Source organism: Nicotiana tabacum, chromosome 20 (assembly GCF_000715075.1).
Source record: "Nicotiana tabacum cultivar K326 chromosome 20, ASM71507v2, whole genome shotgun sequence".
Taxonomy (NCBI): domain Eukaryota; kingdom Viridiplantae; phylum Streptophyta; class Magnoliopsida; order Solanales; family Solanaceae; genus Nicotiana; species Nicotiana tabacum.
The window spans coordinates 68,831,807-68,844,927 of record NC_134099.1 but is presented as its reverse complement, the minus strand read 5'-3'; positions in this window follow the sequence as shown (position 1 = coordinate 68,844,927).

The window sequence follows — 13,121 nt, the reverse complement described above, 5'->3', positions numbered from 1 at the left end:
CGGGGTGTTTGAAGGGAAGTAACCTCGGGGTTGATGGGGGTTTCTCAGACTTGTAGCCACCATGGCTACTTCTTCTTTCTTCTTTCGGTTTGCTACACCCGCCGACCCACTCTAGATTGCTTGGGACGTAGCTCTTATAGCAGATTGGCTCAATATGCGACCCGTTTTTAGACCATTCTCGACTATCTCCCCAATCTTGATAGTCTCAGCAAATGGCTTTCCCATGGAAGACATCATGTTATGGAAGTAGTCAGCCTCTTGGGCTTGTAGAAAGATACTAACCATCTCTCTCTTATCCATAGGGGGTTTCACCCTGGAAGCTTGTTCGCGCCACTTAACAACATATTATCGGAAACTCTCCGAAGACGTTTTTTAGATGAGACAGAGAATTTCTGTCTGGAGCTATGTCTATGTTGTACTGGAATTTCCTGACAAAATCTTGAGCCAAATCATCCCATATGTGCCAACGAGATATGTCTTGATCCATATACCACTCGGATGCAATGTCGACTAGACTCTCTCGAAATAATCCATTAGGAGTTCTTCTCTTCCGCTTGCCCCTCTTAATTGATTGCAATACCCCTTGAGGTGGGCTATGGGGTCCCTGTGTCCATCATACTTTTCGAACTTGGGAGTCAAAAAACCAATGGGCAGATGAACATGCGGGAACATACATAAATCAGTGTAGGATACGCTCTTCCGGCCACTTAAACCTTGTATATTCTTGAGGCTTTGTTCCATGCTTCTCATTTTATGAGTGATTTCCTCTTGCTTGGGATTCTTTGTAGCTCTCTCTTATCCTGCAATAAACTCATACCGAGGTTGTTAAGGGTAAGAATTGGTGGTGAAATGAGTTGTGTCTGATGGAAAAGGTGGTACTTGGAAAGTAAAGGATGATGGATCAAAGCTTGGCCTAGGCAAGGTTGGCTGTGCCATAGACAAGGTTGGTGGTGCAGTGAATATGTTAGAAGCCACTCTTGAAATCAATGCCTGGGGGTGAGCCTCAGAAGGCGTTCCGGCGAAGTGGGCTAACATGGTGTGGTATCCAAGTGGGGTGTTCGGGTAACTTATTGGGATGTTGGAAGTTCCACATGCTCTGGGAAGTAGCTCGGGGAAACCAGGTATTGCACTAGGTGACTCTATACCGTTGGAACAAGCATCCCACATTTCCAATATGCGGAGGCGCAATGCCCTATTCTTTTCAGCAGCCGTTGACTCTAAGGTTGGGATAACTGATATCGGGCTATCCTCTGGGATGGGAATCATTGGTAGATGACTTTTGATGACATTTCGACACTTCCATTGGATCTTGTAAAGTTAGGGTATGAAGACAGGTTACCACAAAACCAACCACCTTAAAACAAAACCTAAACTCAACATCAGACACAACAAACTGGTTAGTTCGAGGCATTTAACACATAGGGAATCACACATTGGGGGGTGTGATGCACCTATAAAGTTAAATGTGTTTCTACATGTTTTGCAATGATTGCGTGTCTCATCCCGACTTTTGTTTATCTCCCCGATCTTTCTCTTGCTCTCTTTTGCACTATCTCATTGTTTTCTCTCTTGTTTTCGTTCTCTTTTTCTTGTTTTCTCTCTTTTTCTTGTTTTCTTTTTCCTTTTGGTTTACTCTTTTCATCATTTTCTCTTTTATTTGAGATATTTAAAACCATGACCGAATCCGATGGGGATTGTCTACATATCACGACGCCGCGTGAATCAGATCATCATGTAGTTAAAGGAATAAATGTAGAAATAAAAGAAAGAAACAATTTGGGTTTTTTCTAAATTTTCATTAAAAAATAAAAACTTCTAATTTTTCTATTACAACGACTCCATCATGCCTTTATAGGGATTGAAAAACTAAAAATAGACTCGAAACAGACTCTAGAACTGGAAACTGAAATACAGACTCGAAACGAAAATCAAGAGTACATAAGTGCTTCCAAAACTACTCCAGGGGCCCGTTGGACATCAGTCGGTATCGCCACGGGCCTATGTGCAAGATCTCCTTGGAGGCGATCTAAGTCATTGAATATTTGACGAACAAAGGTCATCACTACGGTGAAGAAGGTGGTTCTAGTCATGTCCTCACATTCATGACATTTCATGATGATGTAGTTGGGAATTTCTCTAACCCTTTCCCTAATGATGCCTTTCTCGTGGAGCAAACGTCCAATTTGTTAAGACCTAGCTTCTAGCACTTGGCTGTCCTGATGGCTTTGACCCTACAACTATTGAATATCCTCTTCTAGCTGAGACATTAGTGCATAACAATGTTCCCTCTCTGCTTTAAAATTCTTTGTTTGTTTGGCCATTGCATTCTCGAGGGTAGTTAGCTTTTTCTTCAGGTTTGTGACTTCTCCATCATATTTCCTTTTTAATTGCTGGACAAACTCTACTCGTCCCTCTGTGTTCTTCGCCAACTGTGCATGGGCTCTTGCTAGACTACCCTCGGATTTTTCTAAATCATCCTCGTACTCAGATATTTTCCTCCTAATACCATTTATGAGTCTTTCATCCATTTCGGCTCCTTTCCTGATTCTCAGCAGATATCTTCATTTTTTGGATCTGGGCTCGAAGGGCTTTGTTTTCTTGGGCCAACCTTTTCTTCTCCCCTTCATCAACAGTAGTCTTTACACTACTATCAAATTTGAAATCTCTGATTTTCCCCTCCAATTTGCTTATCTTGGATCTGTAGCTTGTCTCTTTTGCCAACCAATCCCATTGCTCTTGTGCTCCATCAATGAATTGTTGGACATGGGTCTTTTTGGTGGGCCGTTCTATCTCTTGATGTACTTGAAACCTTTTACCATACCAGGTCGTATAAGTAGGCTCTAATTCACCTTTGGACAAATCTCTCACCCGAGTCTATGGCTCCAAGAATCGACACTGATGCCAAATGTAGCGAACCTTTTCTTCCGGGAATGCAGCTTTTGGACCTAGTTCAATGACTTGTCGACTCAAATCTTCATCATGAGGGATAGTTTGGTACCATCCTAGCTGGTGCAGAACTCTGTGTGGAGCATACGGTTGAATACTTCGAAGACCCATCAATATAAGAAAACACACTTCTGCCGACATATAGATGACTTCAGTGACCGGGAGCCAACCGAACGTCCACTCAATTTTGCTTACAGTCAAAGAACTCAAATGCGCAAACCATGCCTCCATACCCTCTGGAAACTCATGACCCTCTATCCGGTTTTCATGTTCTTCAATGCAGTTAAGATCAATCAAACCATAGTTCATGTACCCCGAACGATGGCAAATGTGTTCTTCCATCCAAAGTTATAAAAGCATGTTACAACCCTCAAAGAATTTCCCCCTGCTCGACAAATAGTTAAAGCTCGATAAATCTCTGCTAGGATCATCGGTACAATGGTGCCATTAGCCTTTTTAATCATGAAATCGTCCATTCCCACGAGCCCTAACTCTATATGTCCATCTTTTCTCGGACAGATTAAGGTGCCCAAGAGTGCCACTATAAAGGCTAAGTCCCGACATGCTTCCCATTTACCTTTGTTCCCTGAATGAGTTAGACCAGTATCCGGAGCCTCAAAACCATGGGGATCACCATAACGACGGTACAAGAAGTAGAATGTGCAAAATCGCTCAGCCAAATTTCCATCTTTGTCTTCCCGACTGATACTTAGAAGGTCTAGAAACTTGTGAGGATTCACCGTTCTTGGTGCCACTAGGTACCGGTTCCTGAGATTCCCACTAAGACCAGCATAGCCCGCTATTTCTTCAAGTGTATGGGTTAGCTCAAAATCAGAGAAATGAAATACATTATGCGTCGGGTTCCAAAAAGGTATTAAAGCCTCAATTATATCCAACCTCGGTTTAATCTTCAAAAGACAACTGACACCGCCCAAAGATTTTACCGCAGCACCTCTACTGACTTCCCTTAGGTCAATCTGCCACATATGGAGTTCTAACGGGATTTTCTCGAGGACTGTGAAGGGTTCATTTTCAATAGTGTTCATACTGCACATTTATTTAAAGTGATCGGTTAAAAGACCATGATTTATTTTGACTCAATAGAAGCTTATCAATTTTTAAAATTGCAATTCAAAACAAAAACACATTTACAAATATGGCCCATTAGCACCATAGGGAAGAAGATTTTAGGGTTGTGTTCGCTAAATGACCAAAAATTTTCAAAAGGACCATAGGTGGCTATTCTTGCAAAAACAACCTTCCGATGCCCTTTTGGAGACATTTTGTCTATTTATACAAGAACGACATCACCTAGTTTTATTTATGACAGAATAACAACATTTCATATTTTTGGGTTATTTTTGCAAAAATGGAGTTGGACCCGGTGAGGATTGCCTACGTATCCCACATCTAGTGATAATTAAACTTGCGTAGTTCGAGCAATTTTGACACAACAGAAAACAACACCAAATATTTTTTTTGAAACAATTTTCCTTTTTCTCCTTTTCTTTTCTCTTTTTTTTTCAAAATTTCGGCAGAGTTTCGGTACTTTTTGGACACTAGATTTTCCAAAGACGAGTAATTTTCTCTCTCATACCTCAATTTAATTTTTCAAGTTTTTTCTCCCTTATTCTAGAAGCCTGTCAACATGCAGTCCGAAGCAAATAAATGTACAAGTAGCATGTAAAATGCATCAGGATGGTCTTTTGATTTCGGGTACACTGTCCTAGACGGACCCAACCCCTGTGTTGAGTTCCCAAAGTCAAATGCACGTGATGCAAACAAGCGTTCCTACTAGGGATCCGGCATGAGGCTATGTTATGCTAGGTTTAAAAAACTGGGTGTATTGTTCTAGACCTAGCTTACTTGAGCGGACAGCTCGAGCTGAGGGAGGCAGCGTACCGGGAATATAGAAGCTTCACCGGTTTTGCAACTTGTCTGAACCTCGTTCTAAAATTGGGATATGACTCTAACAGAGAAGAAGTTACACGAAGTGCACACTTCCTAGATGATTTAGAAGACTCAAAGAGAAGAGGGTTTCATAACAATTTATATACAGTCCAAACAATATCAAAGCGGTAAAAAGCAATATTTCGCACATTAGGCTCAAACATATAAAATCAGATAATAAATAAAGCCAACTATAACAGTTATTCTAAGCTCGAATTGTTAAACCTTGAACCAAAGTTCTGGGTTTTGATCCCCAGTAGAGTCACCAGAGCTGTCACACCTCCTTTTTACCCACCCAAGGGGAGTATAAGGGAGTTTTTCCAATTAAGTGATATTATTTGAAATGAGATTATTTATTTATTTTTTAGCGTCGCCACTTGGAATAGTTTATTTGGTGTCCCAAGTCACCAGTTTATTTTAAATCCCAAATCGAGAAAATTTGGACTTTATTTTAAAAGTCTGCGAACCAGAAATTCTATATAAGAAATTCTGTTAACCCGGGAGAAGGTGTTAAACATTCCCAGGTTCTGTGGTTCGAGCACGGTCTCATAAACTATTAAAATTGGCCTAATTATATGATTAATTACATGTTTTAAACCTATTGTTAATTTTTAGCATTATAACCGCTTTTAATTATTTTAACCGCTTTTAGGATTTATGGAATTGTTTCTTGAATAAGTTACGATTGTCATACACTTGCCGTTTTGGAACACACCGCGAATCACGTTACATGAAATGCACCCGTGATTCGCGATATGCTTATTTTATTAATAATTCAAAGTTGTTATGATCAGGTTACATAAAATGCACCCCCGAATTTAGGAATTAGGTACCACAACTACGTCACGAGAACCGTACCCGTAGATATGATGATTTTATTAAAATGCGCCTAAAGTAAACTACGAGTGTTTAAAAAGGATATTTTTTTTACTATACTAAGTTAATACTTAATGTGAGGGCCATAAGTTATGATTTTGTTTGCGTATGGCACACCTCAGTTTTATTTTAACAAGGTTTGCATTTCACCTAAGCAAGACTAAGGGTACTCATATTTTAATCCTAATTTGAAGTTCAAACTAAGAATCCTTTAATCAAAGACAAACTTGAAGTGTGGAGGGTTAGGCTTTTAAATCACTTTTGAAAAGGAGTTTTGGGCCAGAAATGGCTCACTACTTAATTAATTCAGCTTTGTAAGCTGGTTTTTGGGCCCACGATTTGGCCCAGTAGAAAAGAATCCCAAGTCCCTTCGCCCATATCAGAACTTCAATCAATTTTGCCCACATTGGGCTTATATCAGGCGGACGCAATTATGGTTATCTACCATCTAGTCCTGTCTACCTTTATGTTCTAAAACTTGCTCAATTGCCAAAAAGAAATGCAAGAAAATGATCATGAATGAAATACATCATTGAATTTGATTAAGGCCATGAATCAAGCCCAAAACAGAAATTAAATCATTGGCAGAAGGGCCCAAGGTCGAAACTCAACTGGGCTGTCTCGTCTGAGCTAATGCCATGCCCAATTGAGATTCAGATTCCTTCAATCACATGCAGTCCAGAATATTGAAAATTTCCACAAATAAAGGCCATAGTCTTAATTTAACCATTAACATGCTATTAGTATTAACAAGGAAAGATTTAAACCCTACTTATTCATGAGCCACATTAACTTAAATATGCAATCACCTTACTACTGCTGTAATTTGAGAAAAAAACATGATGAAATTCCTGACTCTAAATAAATATGGCATGATTCAATGGGAGTTCCTACTGCATATCATTAACACAACAAAATGCTCAATTCCTGAGCTCATTCATACATTATCCTAAGCTTAAACATACCATTAATCTAACAATGTTGGACTCATGGTGACTCAATTGATAATACACATACACGTAATATGCAATCAGTAGTTTCCCACCACAGTCCCACTAAATTACAACTGAAACATTGGAACTAATTTAAACCTTGAATCCTTAAACTTCATGAAACATACTAGAGAATAGAACATTTAATCAAAACTGAAGCAAGTAAGTACAGAGCCAACAAATAACAGCTATTAAATGGAAAAAGAAGATCTAAAGATCCATCTCAAGTCAAACATGTCAAAAACTTCAATTTGTCATTTCAGGGCTCAATGAAAATACCTGGGTGCAGCCAAAAGAAACAACAAAATTTCAGCAAAGAGTAGTGTGACCAGCAATAGTTAACAACAGTAGCACCAGATTTAACCCATATTCCACCCAGAAAATCAATAAAAATATTAAGAGCTTCAGCTTAGAAGACCAAGAATTCTCATGAAAATCCTTTTTGAACTATAGGAGAAAACCAGAAATGCTATCCGAAACAAACTTTAAAAATGTAGAAAAACTTTTTTTTGAGTCCTTTTTTCAAGGTATGAATCTCTGCCTTTTTGAGTGAAAGAATGGTACTAATTATAGCCCTAAAAGGGGTGCCATGTGTTGCTGAAAATAGAATGTGAATTATTCCCTCACAAGGCATCTTTTCTAACAGAATTGGGACAGCTGGTAGCCTTTGGTTGGCTCCAGCATTTGTGCTGGCCAAAATTGGGCCAGCTGCCCCAGATTCTAGAAGTTTCCCTTCTAAAAATCTGATTTCCTATTCCCAAATTAACCTCCTAAGTTTCATCTATTCAATTAACATCCTAAGAGTTTTTAACAATTACAAACTAAAACAAATAACACCAAAATCTGAACTAAAGGCAAAAAAGATCAAAATGAATAAATCCTGATTTAATTAAGCTTCTAACTAGACCTAAATTACTTTAGCATTGAAGTGAAATTAGAAACGACATAAAACATAAACATTTGCACCTAACATGAATCCAAAATTGATCAATAAGACATTTTCTAAGAATTGAACCTATTGAACCAAACTAATATCATCATATTAGGGAATCAAACAACAAGAAACTAACATGCTAAACAAATATTAATAAACCCTAAACAACAAATTGACCAATCAATGACTGTGACAAAAATGCTTAACTAATGAACCCTAAAACTACTGATTAATCATGTCTAAAGACTGAAACAAGGAAGAATTCTTAAACAGATGAATAATGAAACAGATTGACAAAAAAATGAAAATAAAAATCAGAAAGAACGCTGATTAAAATTTGAAGAAAACATAAGGAAGGTGGAGAGGTAAATGATACCTTAACAACTGAGGAATAAAAGCGAGCCAACAGATTTTGAGGTCCATTTCACCATGATTGACCAACAGAGGTCTTCTCCTTCAAGGGATCCAATCTTGCATGGCTTTGACCAAATCTCCTTGAAAGAGAAGACTTCTGGAAGTCTAACCTTTGAAGGAAAAAATAGCAAGGAACTTGGATTTGGACAAGACAGAAACCCCTTCTTAGATTTGCAATTCCGGAGTTTTGCATGGTTATTTGGAAAAATCAATAAGGTATTTAGCAAGAGAAGGGTACAGGGGTGGCCTGGTGAAATTTTGGGTCGATTTGGAAGGATTAGGGTTTAGGACCAGATTTTTGGATCTAATATTTGAGGATTTGGGTGGAGATTTTGGAAAAAAGGCTTGTGGATTTGGAAAGAAGAAGGGACAGAGGTTATGGGGTGTTAATTCAAGGGTGTTTGGAGCACCAGAACAGTCGTGAGGTGATTTCCGGTGGCAGTTGGCGGCGGAGATAGCGGGGGTTCTTGGGGCGGCTAAGGTTTGGTTTAGATACAAAGGTGATGGTTAAATGGGGGGCTTGAATGGGGGGGGGGGGAGGAGATCGGGTTAGGACAGTTTTATATATGGGAGGATATTAGTTCCAAACCGTTGGATCACTAAGATCCAACAGCTGTGATGAAAAGGGACAAAAACGGGGTCGTTTGGTGGTGGGGAAGACCTGGACCGAGTATTTACATGTTTGGGCTTGGATTTGGGCAATTATTTGGGTGTAAAATCAGCCCAATTCACTTTCAAAAACCAGCTCATTTTCTCTTTTTCCTTTTTAACTTTTTCTTTTGTTTTTATTTTCCATAAAATTATACTAATTATCTAATTAAAATAATTGCAAAAATTAGCTAATCCTAAATTAATGATGAGAAAAATACTATTATAACATTTTAAAGCTAAAAATGTAAATGAAGGTTATTTTTTGTGATTTTCACTTTAATAAAGCAATTAATTAACTAATTAATCCTAAAAATATGAAAACAAAAATCTAAATGCAATGCATGGAGTTTTGACATTTTTCATGATTTTAATTAAACTTAAACGTGCACAGAAATGCAAGCAATTAATAAAAATCCTACAAAAAATCCTATAAAATGGCAAATAATTGGAAAAAATCTATCTTCTTGGATTTTATACGAGTATTTCATATAGGGCAAAAATCACATGCTTACAGGTGAAATAAGGGTGAATTAATATGGTGAAATAAGGGAGAATTATGATACTAACTCTGATTATATGGTGGGATCGGGTTGCACCCAACAACATATATTTGCTTATTATTATTGATATTTACATGATGGAATAAGGGAGAATCGTGTTGTACTATAGGACCGAGTTGCGCCCCGCAACCATTTATATGTTTGCATTTCTTGTTGTATTGTGTTGGCTGCGGTACTTTCGTATGAGACTCTAAGGATTTCTATTTCTATGTTTACTAGTTTCGATGATTGAGTTATTTTCATGAACTGGCTTATTTTTCCGTATTTTCCTTTTCCTATCATTATTTATATACTGTGTACAGGTTATTGTAAGTGACCCGCCTTATCCTGGTCACTAATTCATCGAGGTTAGGCTCGGCACTTACAGAGTACATGAGGTCGGTTGTACTCATACTACACTCTGCACTTTTTGTGCAGATTTTAGAGTCGGCCCATCAGCGGTTAGTAGATTGCTTGAGTTGAGTATTGGTACGGAGACTTGAAGTACAGTTGTTTGGCGTTCGTAGACCTGAAGTCCCCTTCTACTTTATCTTAGTTATGTATTATCTTTCAGACAACTTTAATTTAATTCAAACCTTTATCTATATTATTCTAGAAGCTTCTGCACTTGTGACACCAGATTCAGGGTTGTATTTCAATATTTTAGTTGTCATGGCTTTCCACACTTGATTTCTTTTTACCTCAGTTATTTCAGTAATTAACATCAGTTAAATTTGAATTGTTTAAAAATGGCTTAAAACTAACTAACGTTGGCTTGCCTAACAAGTGAAATGTTAGGCACCGTCACAGTCCCGAGGATGGAATTTCGGGTCGTGACACTTTACTTATATCACCACGGGACCATTGTATTTAGTTTTGAAAATTATTTTCCCAAAATAGATACATGCATTAGCTTATCACACCGCGTGGTTTTAAGTAGTTCCCTTACTAGCAACACGCGTATCAACCCCACCTTATATCACCGCATGCGTTTCTACCCCAATCCTTATACCACCGCATGTGTATCAATATCACAACACATCACAGATCGCACCTCAAGTGCCCAATATCACAACTTCCAAAGAAGTCGACAATATAGTGTTTCCATAATAAATAGACCATGGCTCAACCACAATATGTACCAGAGTCTTAACAATAGCAACCGAAAGTGAATAACTCAACAGGAATGGTATTTCAACAAATTTACAACTTTTTTCAATGTGAATCATGACATTTATAACCTCAACACCAAATTCAATACTAAGATATTCCAATAAATACAGCTTCGAGTAAAGGAACTCAACGGTTAAATAATGAATAAAGAATTGAGAGAACAATAACTTCAACTAAACATGTAAAGACAATTAGCAAATAAGATATAAGACAAGTATTAACGATGTCAAGAAAGCATGTGAAGATAGACTAATGATGATGAATATAACATGTTATGACAACTCAATTAAAGGCATGGAAGAATCTTCATAGCTAACACCTGTCAATTACCATATTTAGCAAGTGTACACACTTGTCACCTTATGTACATGACTTTCACATATCACAATTAACACTAAATAACACCAATTCTAAGGGGTAGTTCCCCCACACGAAGTTAGATAAGACACTTACCTCAAAACACGCTAACTCAATTGTCACGACCCCGGTTCCCCCTCCGTGAACCATTGTGACGGCACCTAGTTCCCTACAACTAGGTAAGCCTAATAATGCGAAAAACAACCAATTTGCGGAATAAAACAATTTTAAACAAAAATAGAGTAACAAAACAACATTTAAAAGTGTCGTTCGACATACACGACATTAACTTTCAAAAACTAATACATATTCCCAAAATCCAGAAACCCATAAATCACAAGCTAAGGATACTACATAGTGTTCTAACTCCAGAATAGTCTAAAACAAAGTAAATACAGAAGGGAGGTAACTACAATGAGAGAATGGAGAGAGACTCCTTGGTCTGCGAACGTGGCAGATATACCTCGAAGTCTCTGAAGGGTCGCCTCGCCTGAAGGATGGTGAGTCTGAGTCAAAGTACCTGGATATGCTCATGAAAAATATGTGCAGAAAGGGCATGAGTACACCACAACAGTACTTAGTAAGTGCCAATACTAACCTCGGTCGGGTGGTGAGGAAGGTTAGGGCCCTACTGAGGTTAAATAAAATATAAAGTTCAACAGTGTAGAAATTAAGTACAGCAGTAAAAGTAACACAGGATATAGAGGACAACAACAACTATTATAGAGGCAAGTAAACACAGAAAGAAATGCGGCTCAGCACCAAAATAACAATCAGGGATCTCCCAGGATACCGTTCTGTAGTCCCAAATATACACATCCAATAGATCTCCCGGGATCCCGTCCCGTAGTCCAACTCGTAGTGCGCAGGGATCTACCGGAATCCCGTTCCGTAGTCCCAAATGTAAAGACCCAGTACTAGGGGAATCTACCGGGTGCATTTCCGTAGTTCCATATAACTGTGCAGGGGGATCTACCTGAATCCCACATCCGTAGTCCCAAATGTAAACAGACAAGGGGGGATCTACCCGAATCCCATCCGTAGTCCTAATGTAAATGCACAGCAGCAACACGAAGATATTCAAAAATGTCAAATTTCATATTAAGGCAAACAAGTAATTTTAGCCTAACATTCTGCACAGAATTTAGGTAAGGCAGTTTGAGAAAATACAGCAATTAAATCACTTAGACATGCTTTCATAAGCTAACAACATGCTTAATAGTGCAAGTAGTAAAAATAGGAAAGGAAACATACTAATAATTACTTAATAAAAACCCGAATTTCCAATAATTAGCACAAGTACGCACTCTTCACCTCACGTACAAGGAATCTCAATTGCCAAATATACCAAATCCTAAGGGGAAAGTCCCCCACACAAGGTTAGGCAAGCCACTTACCTCGAACCAGCTCAAATCAATCTGAAACCACTCTCTTGCCACGAGTACTCGACTCCAAATGGCTCAAATCTATTCACTTAAATTTTATAAAGTAAATAACACTTCAAGTAACTGATTCTAAGCTAATACGCGAAATTAGGTAAAATGGCCAAAACGCCCCTCGGGCCCACATATCGGAATTAGATAAAATTTATATTTCTAGAATCCTCACCCTCTCACGTGTTTATTCATACCAAAAGTACCAAAATCGGACCTCAAATGGTACCTCAAATCATCACTCAAAGGTCTCTAATTAGTCAAGCCCTAACCCACAAATTACCACTGATTTTCCTTAATTTTTCATGCTTAAATTGATAAAAATAATTCCAATAACGATTTTAGGGACCAAAGACCTTACCCCAATGAATTCCTCTGAAGATCCCCCTTGAAAAGTGCTCCCCAAGCTTTTTCCCGTTTGAAAAGAGGTGAAAAATGGCTAAATTTCGCGAAGGCAAGAATTTATATGTTTCTGCCCAGTTATTCCGCTTCTGCGGCCCTGGGACCGCATCTGCAATCCCGCTTCTACGAGGACATGGTCGCATCTGTGACTTTTCACTTAAAGCCCAGCTTCTGCACCTGCGGTTAATTCTTCATCTCCTCCACCAATAATGCTGTTTCAGATCCTGATACATCTTTGCGGCACCCGGATGAATGGAATACCGCGAGATATGGGCCTCTTCTAGAATCAACTCCCGAAGCCCATCCACATTGGGCACACATATCCGGCCCTGCATCCTCAACACCCCATCATCACCAATAATCACATCTCTGGCATCACCATGCTGAACCTTGTCCTTGAGGACAAGCAAATGAGGGTCATCATACTAACGTTCCCTGATACAATCAAATAAGG